At 42.1% G+C, this 14877-nt stretch overlaps 1 protein-coding gene across 1 annotated transcript in view; it reads left to right on the top strand.

Annotated features, from left to right (window-relative positions):
- Positions 1-14877, top strand: part of PLPPR1 (phospholipid phosphatase related 1) — a 118433-nt gene that overhangs the window by 2712 nt on the left and 100844 nt on the right. The gene's annotated exons all lie outside the window — the stretch shown is intronic.

Raw genomic sequence — 14877 nt, forward strand, 5'->3', positions numbered from 1 at the left:
CATCATTACAGTTATGAAGTAGCAACGAAAATAATTTTATGGTTGGGTCACAACATGAGGAACTGTATTTAAAAGGCCAGAAGGTTGAGAATCAGTGGTCCTAAGCAGTGGTCCACTTTTAGTATGTTACCTCTGGAGAGAAACCTTCCTCTCTGGTGGTCATATTATAACATTCTTTTACATAATCTAGTGGGATTTACAAGTTTTCTGGACATCCTGCCTCATTTGATCCCCCAAGCAGCCCTGTGAGTATATTGCTGTCCCCACTGTGTAGGCCAGGGGTCCTCAAACTACGGCCCGCAGGCCACATGCAAATACAAATATTGTATTTGTTCCCGTTTTGTTTTTTTACTTCAAAATAAGATATGTGCAGTGTGCATAGGAATTTATTCTTTTACATAATCTAGTGGGATTTACAGGTTTTCTGAACATCCTGCCTCATTTGATCCCCCAAGCAACCCTGTGAGTGTATTGCTATCCCCACTGTGTAGACAGACAGGTTCTGGAGATCAGGTTGCTCACAGAGAACACATGACACCAAGCAGCCATGATTTACATCCAGATCCTCTGACAGAAGTCCTGAGCTTTTCCGCTGTATCAGTCTATCCGCACTGACAGCACCCAGATGGAATACATGAGGCTGTGTTTGTGAATAATCACTGCCATTTCTCATGGGTAAGCCTCATTACGCTAGGCATATGCAATAATTAAGACAACTCAGCCTCTTGTCTATACCAGGATAACTGGCCTGTCACCAAGGTCACTTGGAGGAATGAACTCCTCTGCCTCAGTTTCCTGGTATGTAAACTGAGGCTAGTAATATCTACCCCAGATCTCACCGGGTTGTTCATAATCATAATTATATTTCTGAATATAAACTCCACAGGACAGGGTTTCTGTGTGTTTCCTATAATTACTATCTCCAAAGACAAGAACAATGCCTGGCACAAATAGGTGCTCAATATATATTTGTTAAAAGAATACATGGATTTGAATGTTTGCTGCATTGTTGGTATTGGGCAAAAGGCTTTACAAACGTTATTTTATTTATTCCTCACCACAGATCTGCAGGCCGGGTATAGTAACCTCTATTTCACAGGTGAGGAAATCATGACACCGAGGGTGAAGTAACCTTCCAGATGTCACACAGCGAGTGAGAAGCAGGGCTGGGGTTGAAGCACAAGATTGTCTGATTCTACAGTGTATGCGCTTAGCTACTAGAGTTGTTTGAAAGATTAAATAACATTAGGTACTGGATCTAGCACTGTGTGGAACACTGAGATGCTTGGTTAGTGAGAATTTCCCTTCTCATTCTAAATCCACAATTCATGATCACTTTAATTTTTTGTACTTTTATTTAGTTATTGAATTTATTGGGATGATATTGATTAATAAAATTACATAGGTTTCAGGTGTACAGTTCTATAATACATCATCTGTATATTGTGTGTTCACCACCCAAATTTAAATCTAGTTCCACACACGGTAATCCTCCTCTACCCTCTTCTACCTCCCTCCACTCCCATTTCCCTCTGGTAATCACCATTTTGTTGTCTGTGTCTATGAGTTTGTGTGTGTAGCTACTAGAGTTGTTTGAAAGATTAAATAACATTAGGTACTGGATCTAGCACTGTGTGGAACACTGAGATGCTTGGTTAGTGAGAATTTCCCTTCTCATTCTAAACCCAAAATTCATGATCACTTTTATTTTTTGTATTTTTATTTAGTTATTGAATTTTTGGGGGTGATATTGGTTAATAAAATTACATAGGTTTCAGGTGTACAGTTCTGTAATACATCATCTGTATATTGTGTGTTCACCACCCAAATTTAAATCTAGTTCCACACACGGTAGTTATAAAATAGTCACAGGGATGTAAAGTTCAACATAGGGAATATAATCACCATATTGTCGTCTGTGTCTATGAGTTTTTGTGTGTGTTTGTTTGGGGTTTTTTGCTTAATCTCTTCACCTTTTTCACACAGCTTTCAAACTCCTTCCCCTCTGACAACTGTCAGTCTGTTCTCTGTGTCTGTAAGTCTGTTTCTATTTTAAAATGTCTTAGGAAGCTTGGCCGGCATGGCTCAGTGTTTGAGTGTTGACCTATGAAGCAGGAGGTCACGGTTCGATTCCTGGGCAGGGCACATGCCCAGGTTGCAAACTTGATCCCCAGTGTGAGGCATGCAGGAGGCAGCCAATCAATGATTCTCTATCATCATTGATGTTTCTTTCTCTCTCTCTCTCCCTCTCCCTTCCTCTCTGAAATCAATAAAAATATGTTTAAAAAAATAAAAATAAAATGTCTTAGGAATAAACAAATAAAATGTCTTAGGAATAAGAGGTTTTAGCTGGTAAATAACTGGGAGCCCAATTTCTGAAGGCTCACTAACAAGATTCTCTCTCCCTGTCCGGCTCTGTGATGACAATTTCTTGGGGGTACCAATTGATGGCTTTTTCTCCTTTAAACACCTACCCCACGTTAGCTTTGGTGAGGCTTGTTCTCACCGTCTCACAGCATGGGAGACAATGATACTGGCTTCTCTCCAAGGATAGAGGAGCAGCCAAAAGCCACTAACATCCCATATGGTGGTAGACACAGTTCTCTGTCTTCATAATGTATGCATCCCAAGAGGCCTCATGGTAAAGCACTTAATATTGCAATTGGTAGGTTTTTTGTGTGCAATCAATAATCTGTATTTCTTCACCTTTCAGAAACAGAAAAAAAATGGCATTTAGGAAATATCAAGTAAATAGTTATAATAAATTCTAATGATACAAACAGAGTTGCTGGAACCCCATAACCCCTTAATATGAAAAGCAGACAACTGTGTGCCAACAATAAAATAGACACGCTGAGGTGACCACTGTTCATGAAAAGAGGGAGTTCCCATCCTACCAAACCCCATCTACAAAGAGAAAACATGACTTTGAAATAAAAATAAACACACGGTAGTTATAAAATAGTCACGGGGATGTAAAGTTCAGCATAGGGAATATAATCAATAATGTAATAACTATGCCTGGTGCCTGGTGGGCACTGGCAATATCAGAGGGGGAGAGCCCTTTATAAAGATGCGATTGTCTAACCACTATGATTTATACCTGAAACTAACATAAAATAATATTGAATGTAAACTGTAATTGGAAAAATAAATAAATAATGGGTTCGGACCCTAGCTCTGCCCCTTCCTAGCCTTGTCATTTTGGGTGAGATAGTCTCCCTGCTGAGCCTCGGCCATCCTCTCTCATATGAGGGTGGTAATCCCTGCGTCGCCGGCACTCTGTGAGGACTAAAGGAGGCAACAGATGTGGCCGACCTGGCCCAGGGCCTGGCCTAGTGGGGGCTCTAGGGTTGCCAGTGCGGTAAGTGGGTAGTCAGATAGGGTGCAGGAGGCGATCACAAAGAGAGTGAAGATTCCGTGTGTTGCCCTCACATTAGGAATGACATCATCATAGTCATTTTTGCAGCAAGGAAATGTAAAACCAAAGTTACGTTATAATTGGTCAAGAGAAGGGCCATTTTGAAGTAAAAGATGCAAGTGATTGTGAGGCCAGTGTCAAGGGCTGCGGCCCAGAAACCAGACCCAGACCTGAATCCGCTGGAGCGCTTCTCTACTCCTGCCTCAGCTGCTCCCCCAACAAGTGGAATAAACATCTACCATGCACTGGCCGCTGGAGTGAGGCAAAACTCATGAGCCTGTGGTATCTTCAAATGAGAGGGCTGATGTGATCTGGAAAGGTGTCCTTGTCCCCCTCCTTGTGTCATCTAAAGGGCAAAGGCTGAAAGCAAGGTTAATACGTAGAGAAAAACACACACAACCGATTCCCTGAATGGACTGAAGCTGAGTCTAAGTTCTATTCATTCAACAAGTGATTGTTGAGGTTCTGTATACCAGAGTCTCTGCTCGGCACAGCACATAAGAGACACAGGTATTTGAAACACCAGCAAGAATGAAACGGCATTGAAATGGTTAGGGTGGTATCATTAGGGGTGTGAAAGGTTCTTTGCATTTCATGTGCTTTGGCAGGTGGTTGAAAGACAGGAGAAGGTGCCTCATCGATTGAGAGAGAACAGTCTCTTTCTCCAGGGACTTCCCCCCATTTAAATGCCCCCTATCATCTCATCTGTTCCAGAAGGATAAATGGCCCCTTCTGAAAGGTACAGTGTTGTTTAATGACACATAATAATAACATGAATAACAGAGAAAACACCAACAAGATAGTTCTACCCTTTAGGAACAGTGAGGGAGAATGGGGGTGAGAAGATAGCAGCCAATTACCTACTGTAGAATTTGGCTGTTGTGTTGGGAGGATTGTTCTGGTGGAATGTGTAATAAGGCTTATTGAACCTCCACAATTTGATGTGTATGTACTCTTCCCAGCCAAACAGAAAGTATAGCAACTCCGTGCTAGGATGAGCAGCATAACAAGACATGAATGTGAAAAACAGGTGGAGAGCGTGCTGCACAGGTGAGTGACACCAAGGCCTGCCAGTAGGTAACACTCTGCTTCGAGGTGTCACAACGATGGCACCTGGCAGAAATCCCATGAGAAAACTGACAACAGGGAACATTCCAGTCTGTGAAAATATTAGCTCTTCTGTCTCATGTCATTTAATCATTGGCATTGTAAAATCTTAGGCACAAATGGGGGTTGATATAGCAAATATAACCATAATTTATTGAGCAACGTTTTGAGGAGTGATGGGTCTCCTAGGACCCTCTGACAACAGGGAACATTATAATGATTTTCTCTCTCTCCCTCTCTCTCTCTCTCTCTCTCTCTCTCTCTCCTCTGACAACAAGAAACATTCCAGTCTGTGAAAATATTAGCTCTCCTGTCTCATGTCATTTAATCATTGGCATCATAAAATCTTAGGCACAAATGTGGGTTGATATAGCAAATATAACCATAATTTATTGAGCATCTACTCTGTGCCAATCACTGGGGTAAGCCTTCTGTGTAAATTACCTTATTTTTCATGATGATTTATGAGGTAGCTATTATCATTGACAGTTTTCAGAATAGAATAGAGGATTAGAGAGATTAAATACCTTGCCAAAAATCACACTGTAGGTGGCAAATCTGAGTACTCCCTGTTTGATGGAATTGAAGTCGGGTCAAAGCTCATGTTGTAATAATAATGATGGCTTTTTCCTAGCACAAGATGAGCAAGAGGATTCTAGGTTGTATATGGATAAGCACTTTAAAGCCTATCTATTTCCTGAATGAAGATTAGAAAGAAATCTAACTCATGATTTCATTCTGGGTATTTTTTAAATGAGACTAAGTAAAAATTGTTGAGTTAAAGGTAATTTTCTAGCCATAGCATGGATACGGGAAAGCCTTGAATAAGTATGTAACTGAAATTGAGAAGCTGCATCAGGAAATGTCCTTACCTGATTCTTGAACTTCTGTCACCAGCACCCTATATGTTTACGTTCTCTAAATTTCAGTTCCTGTACCCACTCTGTGATTCCCCAACTAAATCAATTCCATTGTTGATTTTCTCTGCTCCTGTTTCTTTGATGCCTAACAGTATAGGGGAAAGAAAGCATGAACTGGCCACATCACTGCATATTTGGTTCTCCCTGTTGGTATGAAATTCTGTTCTCTATCCCAACCCTTTACCGTGTTTCTCAATCCAACTCCATCTGAACATCCCTCTCACTAGGAGTTTCCTCTTTCACCAAGAAAATACCCCATTAGAGTTACTCTTACTAGTACATGTAAGTAAACTGAGGCACAGAGGTTAAGTAACTTGCCCAAGGTCTCACTGGTAATGGTAGAGCTGGGATTCAAACCTTACCCTGGAACACAGGACCAGCTAGCCTTATCAGGGAAATCCCCAACCTCCCAGCCAATCCTGCCCTCTCCCCATGTTGCCTCTTCTAACGTCCTGTAAAACTCACTCTTGCCCAAATTCTGGAAGAGTGCTCCACTGCTTCTGAGGCCTGTGCTCACCCCTCTGTGGCTTGCTTCCCCTTGAAAAAAGGAGATCAAGTTTTGAGCACGGTGTCACCTCAGTTCTGACACAGTGCGGTCACAGCCCAGCCACCCAATAACTTTAGAAGGTCGCTTGACATTAGGTGAAAAGAGCTTCAATAAAGAGATGATGGAGGAAGAAGCCAGATTGCAATTGGTAAAGATGAGAAAATTACATCATATAGAGCACTCTTTAGATTAGATGAAAAGAAAAGGGGAGGGGGAGTTAGGAAAATAGAAAGGAGTAAGAGGGTTTCTTCATGGAATGAGAGAAGATTGACTCCTAGGAAGAAGAGGAAGTCAATGGGGGAGAAAGTGAGATGGGAGATGACAGGACCAGAATTCAAGTGGAGGGACTGGCCCTCATCCTAGAAACATGTGAGACAAAAAAGCAAGTACAGATCCTTTCTTTGGGAAGCATAGGAAAAGTGAGACTGGGAAGGAAGGCAGCCGATAAAAGATAAACTCTCAAGCCAGCTACACTGGTTGCCTAGATCTCAATCATGTGGGGAAAGTCTGGGGAACAGTGTGGAATTCATGCCTCAGAGTTTTCTCTCCAAGGGGCCGGGGAGCTGGGACATTTTACTCCAATTACCATCAGCCATTGGCTGGGGGCTGCTTCCAAGAGCTTTTGTTTTGTTTTGTTTTGAGATGAGCATATGTTGCTTTGTTACAATAAACACAATGTATTTTGAGAATAAAAGTACAGGGCCTGGCTCTATTTAGTATTATGGCAATCAAAGAATGAACTTAAGGTTGTTCAATGTCCAGTTTTCCCCATATAGCAATTTGTGCTCTCACGGTGTGTGATAAAGTGTTTTAAAATTACTTTTCAGGTTACATTGTGATATATCCGTTTGTCTATCTGCCTCTCCTGTAGCCAAAGCTCCGCCAGGACTGGGATGATTATTATTCATCTTTATATCCCTAGCACATAGGTCAGGAATTTAGTAGGTGATGAGTAAATGTTGAATAACCGAGTAAACAGTACACGAAAGAGTGTTGACAGGTTTCGATTTTAGTTCCAAGGCATGATGTTGGCAACCACATCATCCATCTTGCTCTTACCAAGGGACGTAGTCAATGTACTTACATTAAAACAAACTCTGATTTGAAAAAAGCAGTGGTTATCAAACCTAGCCGACGATCAAAATCTCTGGGAGCTCCACTCCCACACAACCCAATAGAAGTCTGATGGAAAGAATCTCCAGTTGTAAATAACATCGTGGCAAAAATTCAATCCACCAAGGGAAGTCCTTCAGGCAAAGTTAATATAAAAAGATCTGGGTCCAAGAGTTCTCATTCTCTGGCACTTTCAGCAGGCATTGCAGGATGTGAGCCATTATCCTCTGCTTCAGGTACAATGTCCCCAGGCTAAGAGATGTAGAGAGTGCAGAATTGGGAGTTTGGCCAGATTAACTGAAGTAGTAAGGCTCAAGGGATATGTGCTGGCAACAAGAGCTTCTCCTGTGCTTGGAAGAGTGAATAGAAGTGTGGGATTTAATGGACCCTCCATTACCTTTCATGTAATAGGTGTGTGTATATTAAATTTAGCTCAGATCTTTGTTACAGATCCTTGATTTTAAGAGTTAAAAGTGTGTCTAGACAGGAATCTATAAGATAAAGACCTTCTTTTTTCCATCTTACATATATAATTGATCATCTTAATGATGCCTGACTCCATTTTCAGTAGAATTAGATAGTCTTATTTGATTTCTCATAACTGATCTTTCAGAAACACCTGGAAATGAAATTTCACTGTGAAAAATCACATTTATGTGACTAAATACATAGAAATTAAAAATCATCAATCAGGTGGTCTAGATATCTGAGTTAAATTCTCCCCCTATAGAATTCATTGCTGGGGTCTTTCTCAGCATCTAGAAGGGTTCAGGAATCTGGAGAAGGGCTGCATGTAAATTAATAAAGAGACTAGACATGAAATATAAATTTGTAATACATGGGGGAGCCAGAGGAGGGCTTAGCTTCAGTAACCAAGTTCTCTCTCTGAATCTCCAGACCCCTCGCTTTTTACTAACACAAATTGTCCTAAAGCAAAGAAGATATACATATCAAAGGTTAAGGTTTAGCATACAGTAGGCATTGTCAGGTTGGGGGAAACTGCTTTCGGCAGCTGCAGTAATAACATGTAGATTTTCAGGTTTGGGGAAATGCCCCCGGCTGTCTGGCAGCAGGCAATGATATATGCAAATCTTCAGGTTAGGGGAAATGCTTTCAGCTATTCCAGTAGGCAATAATATATATCTTCAGCCCTGCTGAAGCCTCAAGGTTCCATCAATCTTTTGATGAAACTTCTTGCTAATTCTGCTGGAATTAGCCCCCAGCAATTCATAACCTTAAGATAAGTCTTAGAGCCCTGGTTGGTATGACTCAGTTGGTTGGACACATGCCCAGATTGAGAACTCAATCCCTGGTGAGAGGTGTGCACGAGGAAGCCGATCAATGTATTGCTCTCACATGGATGTTTCTCTCTCTCCCTCTTCCTTCCTCTCTCTTTAAAAATCAATTTTAAAAATAAGTCATAACATATTTGGGCTCTCTTATTACAGAGACTTAAATACAGGCATTAATCTCAGATTCATCGTATTTTGAGTTGTCTTGGTGTGAAAGAGTTAAGGGATCATTTAGTCTATAGTAATATAAGTTTTGTCTAGACTTTCTTCTCTGGAGTTTAGATCAAACTGAAAATGACTTTTTGCCTCCATAAAGAACTGATCACTTTACTTTCCCTTTAACAGGGGTCCTCAAACTTTTTAAACAGGGGCCAGTTCACTGTCCCTCAGACCGTTGGAGGGCCGGACTATAGTTTTTTAAAAAAAACTATGAACAAATTCCTATGCACACTGCACATATCTTATTTTGAAGTAAAAAAACAAAATGGGAACAAATACAATATTTGTATTTGCATGTGGCCCACGGGCCATAGTTTGAGGACCCCTGCCCTTTAATGTGTGAGTCTGCTTACTAAATACCAGAAGAAAGAATTAAAATATTTCAAAGGGATTGCCTCTAAGGCGTAGGATATGGAGGTGAGAAGAGACGAAACGGCAGACTGCTATTGGGGTCATAAGCTTGTAGTTTTATCTGACCTTTTAAACTCAGCACGTAGATTACTTTATAAATAATGGTTTGTGGAACAAGAGAGAAAGGCTAAAAGAGAGACAAGCGGGAAGAGGTGGTGAGTCAGAGCTATAGGATGAAAGAACAAAGACTCCAGGGAGGTGAAGTTGATAAAGCGGCCACATCTGAAACAAGCTGGAAGGAATATCATCATGCGAAACACATGTGAATAGAAGAGGGCATTGGTGGGGACTGAGTTAGTTGAAATAAGCAGCCCTTGTGTTGTAAGAGGGTGTCCTTTGCACCTCACTTTCCAGGAACCAAGACCCTGAGAGTCAGACCCATAAGACTATAATTAAGATTCTTCCACAGAAAGGAATTATTTCACTTATTATGACATGATGATACCAGAACACAATGCAGCTCTTTTTGTACCTAGAAAGATTTGGTGGTGGTGATAGCATTACCTTATAGGATAAAAAGATGAAGTGAGGCCCTAATCAGCTTGGCTCAGTGGACAAAGAATGGGCCCACAGACTTAAGGGTCCCAGGTTCAATTCCAGTCAAGGGCATGTACCTCGGTTGCAGGCTCAATCCTTGGCCCCAGTCGGGGCATGTGCAGGAGGCAACCAATGGATGTGTCTCTTTCACATTGATGTTTCTTTCTCTGTTTCTCCCCTCCCTCCTTCCCTTCCACTCTCTCTAAAAATCAATGGAAAAATATCCTCGGTGAGGATTAACAAAATAAAACAAACAAACAAAAAGATGGAGTGAGGGTACTAAGTGTAGATGAAAAGTCCTATTGGGTTCCTAAAGTGTGAACCTGGGGAAACCTTGAACTTCTAGAAATGGGTAGAACAGAGAGAGTGGTTTATTCCTCTCTGGCCTTCCTCTGTAACTAAAGAAGTGGTGCTGTATTTGAAGACCCAGCTGGAGAACTACTTTTGTTTAATTCTGTGTGATACTGAAGTTTCTTTCACAGTTAAGTAGAACAGTAATCTCCACTTCCAAGGGTGGTTGTGGGGACCACATGAAGACATCAATGTAGAAGGCTGCCTGGTTGATGATATAAAGCACCAATTTGTGCTTTTTCCTCTCTCGGTTTTGGGGGCATTTGGTACTTTACTCCTCTTTGATCAAAATGAAAGCACTCACCCAAGAAAGCCATTTTATCATGGGATTTGAGTCTTTAGACTTTTGTCCAAAAACAAGGATTATACATTTCATGATGTAATATGCATAACAAATGTGAGAATTTAAAATGTAGCCTTTAAGGCTGTTGAAACAAATGCTTATTTAATATGGACCAAACCGAGATCAGCAAAGAGCTCAGGTTTCACGGACAGCATAAAATTGGACAAATTCCTGGATAAAAGGCTTATAATCTAATTAGCCATTGGGATTCCATAAATATTTATGCAGAAGTCATAGGACTGGAAAGAATTTTAAATTAAATGCAAATGCGATTTCTAAAAAAGTCTTTAGCTTTCTTGTTCACTCCAACCTCTTATGTGCATTCAAAATGTCATTGAAATATTTTTTTAAAAAAATGTGGCCACTTTAGTGTGACAAGTTGTCTGTAGCGGATTGGGTGGCTGGATATAAAACATTATTCCCCTTCAGCTATTAAAGCTGTCCTTGAAAAAGAATCTCTCAATTTCCTTCAAGATCACTTGTGCTTCAGTGAATAGCATTAAACCTCTTTGCTTTTGATAATGTCACTTCATCGACAGGATTGTTTTTGCCCTTGACCTACAAGAGATACAAGTGGGAGGTTCCTAACTGAATGGCCTCGTCAGCTGAAGATAAGAATGATTTCCTGATCACCAGAGCTGCTCCTAAGTGGAACACACTGTGAGAGTATTTTCCTTCCCTGCAGATGTTCAAATGCAGGCTCTGTACATGGTAGTTAGCATGTTGCCTCAGTTACTCCAAAATGCTCTGACTCTAGGAAACCAAAGAGAAGTTGGACGTGCCTTAGGTTGAAGAATGTATTGGGTTATTGGATATCCTTCCAATAACTTGCAGATAAGCACAACTGTCTACTGTTGTCAGAGAATAGTAGGAACTCATTAGGTTTGTTTCTATATTTCACTGTGTCTCCACATACCTTGAAGAACACATTAATAAACTGGGTTTGTATCTTTGTACTAAGGCTTACTGGTTGTGTGACCTAGGACAAGTTGTGCAGCCATTCTAATCCTCAGTTTCCTTCCCTGTAAAATGGGGATGTTAATAATAGTGCCGCCTTGTAAGATTATTGCGGGGATTCTTAAGGCAAAGCTAGCGTGCCTAGCACAGCATAGCACATGGTAGGCATTCAAAATATGTTATTTATTAAAAGGAGGAAAAAATAATGCCTTGTAAAGATATTTCCTCATACCCCAAGATTTTCTTGTGTTTATGGGATGTTATTACCTAACTAGAGGCCCGGTGCATGAAAATTCATGCACTGGAGGGGGAGTCCCTCAGCCCGGCTTGCCCCTTCTCACAGTCCAGGATCCCTCAGGGGTGGGAGGCGACCCGACCATCAGGGGAAGTCAATGCCCCCATCACACCTCTGCTGCTGCCACTGCCAGCAGTGCAAGCCTTGGCCAGCTCTGGTTACCTGAGCCTCAGGCGGCCCTGGGTGGCTGGGCAACCAACATCTGAGGCTTGCCTGTGCCTCAGGCTGGCCCTGGGTGGCTGGGGGCTGAGGGGACTGGGGGACTCTGGAGGCAGGTGCACAGCGGGGCTGAGAGGACTGGGCGCCGCCATCTTGTGGCTGTGGGCACCGCCATGTTTGAGGGCATGACAGCAATTAGCATAGTCCCTCCTTATTGGCTGTGGGCACTGCCATCTTTGCGATGGCATGAGGGTCAATTAGCATATTCCCTCTTTATTAGATAGGATTGCAAACTGTGTAAAAGTCCTTTTCTGAAATTCTAAGCATAGGATGGGTCCTTGGACTAGGTGACTTCCTATCCTGAGACTCCATTATTTTTGGATATTTGATTCAAAGTATTTACTTAGGGTAAATATTTCACTATTTCTTATCCCCAGATATCAATAGTGTGGCAATCCTGGGTAAGCATCATGTAGGGCGGGGAGCTAGCAGGGAGTGGTACTCAGTGGAGTTTGGAGCCCAGTGGGCCTAGTTTATGTTCTAGCTTCAACACTTTCAGTCTGGTAACCATCTGAGGCAAATCACTTAACCTGAGCCTCGGTATCCACAACAGTAGAATGAGGAGGACAGACTATGCAGAATATCTGGAATGAAGAGGTAATGACTTAGTGGGTGTCCTATCCTAGGGCACTTGGTCTCCAGGAAACAATCTTTCTGTTGGCTGCAGCTGTCACTTTTCAGCCAGGTGTGTCTGCGTGATTAAACCCAGCCTGACCCCGAAAGCACGAATAGCTTCTGCCTTGCCTTGGTCCCAACACAAAATCAATGTAACATGTTGAATTACACTCAGATTGTGTTACTCGAAAGGCCATAAATAAAATGCTTTCCTTAGAGACAGTTGGGGCTCATCCACACATCAGTGACAAAAGTACCTGACTTCCCAAGGGCAAAGCAAATGAGTTTGCGACTGGCTTTATTTACTTAGGGAAAAACTTGGGAACTTTGTGCCAACAGCACATGTACAGGCTTCTGCAGCATTCTTCCCCCTTTTCTGAGCTGTTATGGCAAAGCTGTCTTAGCACAATGTGCCAAACTTGAGGAAATTGGATTTATTAGTTCTTATTAAGTGTAGGGCATTCTAGCTTCAACCTCACCATTACTTTTGATTCTTATTTGGGGAGGAGGAGCTTCTAAATTCTTCAGGGCCTGTGACCTATCACTCTGCACCATTGACCCATCCCTGAGCTCTAGGGGCTGTTGTTATTTTGGGGTTGCCCAGATGGATTTGCTCTGTGTTGTGGAGAATGTGGTTAATTAAGAGCTCCAGGCAGAACCCACAAGTGCTTTTTAGTTTTTCTTGCTGTTTCCTCCACTGCTCCCCTTATCTCATTATCCACATTTCTCCTCCAGACTCTAGCATGAATTCCCTCCTTGTAAATCCTTGCTGGTTGAAAGGTGTCCTGCAGACTGCTACCTGCTCGGTGGCCTTGTGCTTTCTCTGTGAGGGGGAAAAATGTGAAATTAACTCACATCCAAATCTGAAGCTTTTCTGAAAATGGCTGTGAGCAAATGAGGTGTCCTGGGAACTAGCCAATGTTCGATAATTAATAATCCTTCTATCTGGATGAATAGGAGATGTTTAATAAGTTCTGTTGTTGTGCTTTCAAAGCAGTCCCCTCTTATTATGCAGAATAGTACAGTAGTGTATCCCTAATTGATGGTGTCTGGACACGGAAGGGAAAAGCAGGAAACTGAACTGCAAGTGCTGAATATAAAGAGCTTTCATTCAACAAATGTTTACAGAACACCTGGCATGTGCTAAACACCACGCACATTGTGTCATTTGGCCTCAGAACCATTCCCCGGTGCAACCACAGCGAGACAAAGGAATACACAGAAACACAGCAAGGCACAGGGAGTTAGTATAATTTACTTTTTGTGGTGACCTGGGTCCAGATCCACACCTGACAGCTCTAACTCCAGCGCTCAAGTCCATAGGACTGTGGCTTTTCATTGAGAATCAAAGTTACATTTACTCCTGTGATGAGGGTTGTGGCTGACGCTGGAGGAACCCTACCATTCAGTGGCATTCTGAGACATCGGGCTGCTGTGTAGGCTGCTGGTGAACCTGGCCAGGTTTTGTTCTGTAGGTTATAAGCTGGCCTGGTACAGGGAGAAGGGACATTATTGCAGAGGTGGTGAAGTGAAAGGAAAGGGTGTTGGAGCTAAGGCAAACTTTAATCACCTCTTCCACACTTCTCCTTGGATCTAGCATAAATATTCACCACTTTTGTCATTTAGCACAGTCTTACTCCTGTGATGAGGATTGTGGCTGACCCTGGAGGAACCTTACCATTCAGTGGCATTCCGAGACATCAGGCTGCTGCGTAGGCTGCTGGTGAACCTGGCCAGGTTTCGTTCTGTAGGTTATAAGCTGGCCTGGTACAGAGAAGGGACATTATTGCAGAGGTGGTGAAGTGAAAGGAAAGGGTGTTGGAGCTAAGGCAAACTTTAATCACCTCTTCCACACTTCTCCTTGGATCTAGCATAAATATTCACCACTTTTGTCATTTAGCACAGTGCTAGCTGCTGTGAGAGACACAGACTTGCAAGTCAGCCCAGTCTTGCAGTTCACAATCCAGAAGGAAACAGAACCCACTCACTCATGGAAAGTTAACCATGAACTTTGGAGTTTGGCTGAAAGATAAAAGGAGAGCACAAAAGGGAAATCATAGACTGGAAAGAGGCTAAGAGATTGCCCTGCCTCATCCTGTCATTGATGTCCTAATGTTGCCTGAGATTAAACGCCACACCAATGGCTCGTGGCTTATTGGCAGATCAAAGCATGATTGCTGTGAATGACTGACTGACTGAACTCGGAAGGCTTCCTGGAAGAGGCAGAAACTGAACTATGCCTCGAAGGGTATGTGGAGATCGGAAAAGCAGAAAGGAAATAAGGAAAGGCATTCATATATATTTAGGGACCCCAATTTATCAGGGGAATACATTTACAACAGGGTATTGGTTTTTTTCCTTCTTTTATTTTTATTTATTTTTATTTTTTAATTTTGTTTTATTGCTTAAAGTATTACAAAGAATATTACATATGTCTCCTTTTTTCCCCCTCTTGACCTTCCCCCGGCCTCCCCTACCCCCCAGTGTCTTGTGTCCATTGGTTATGCTTATATGCATTGCATACAAGTCC

Source organism: Myotis brandtii, unplaced genomic scaffold (assembly GCF_000412655.1).
Source record: "Myotis brandtii unplaced genomic scaffold, ASM41265v1 scaffold320, whole genome shotgun sequence".
NCBI classification, from domain to species: Eukaryota; Metazoa; Chordata; class Mammalia; order Chiroptera; family Vespertilionidae; genus Myotis; species Myotis brandtii.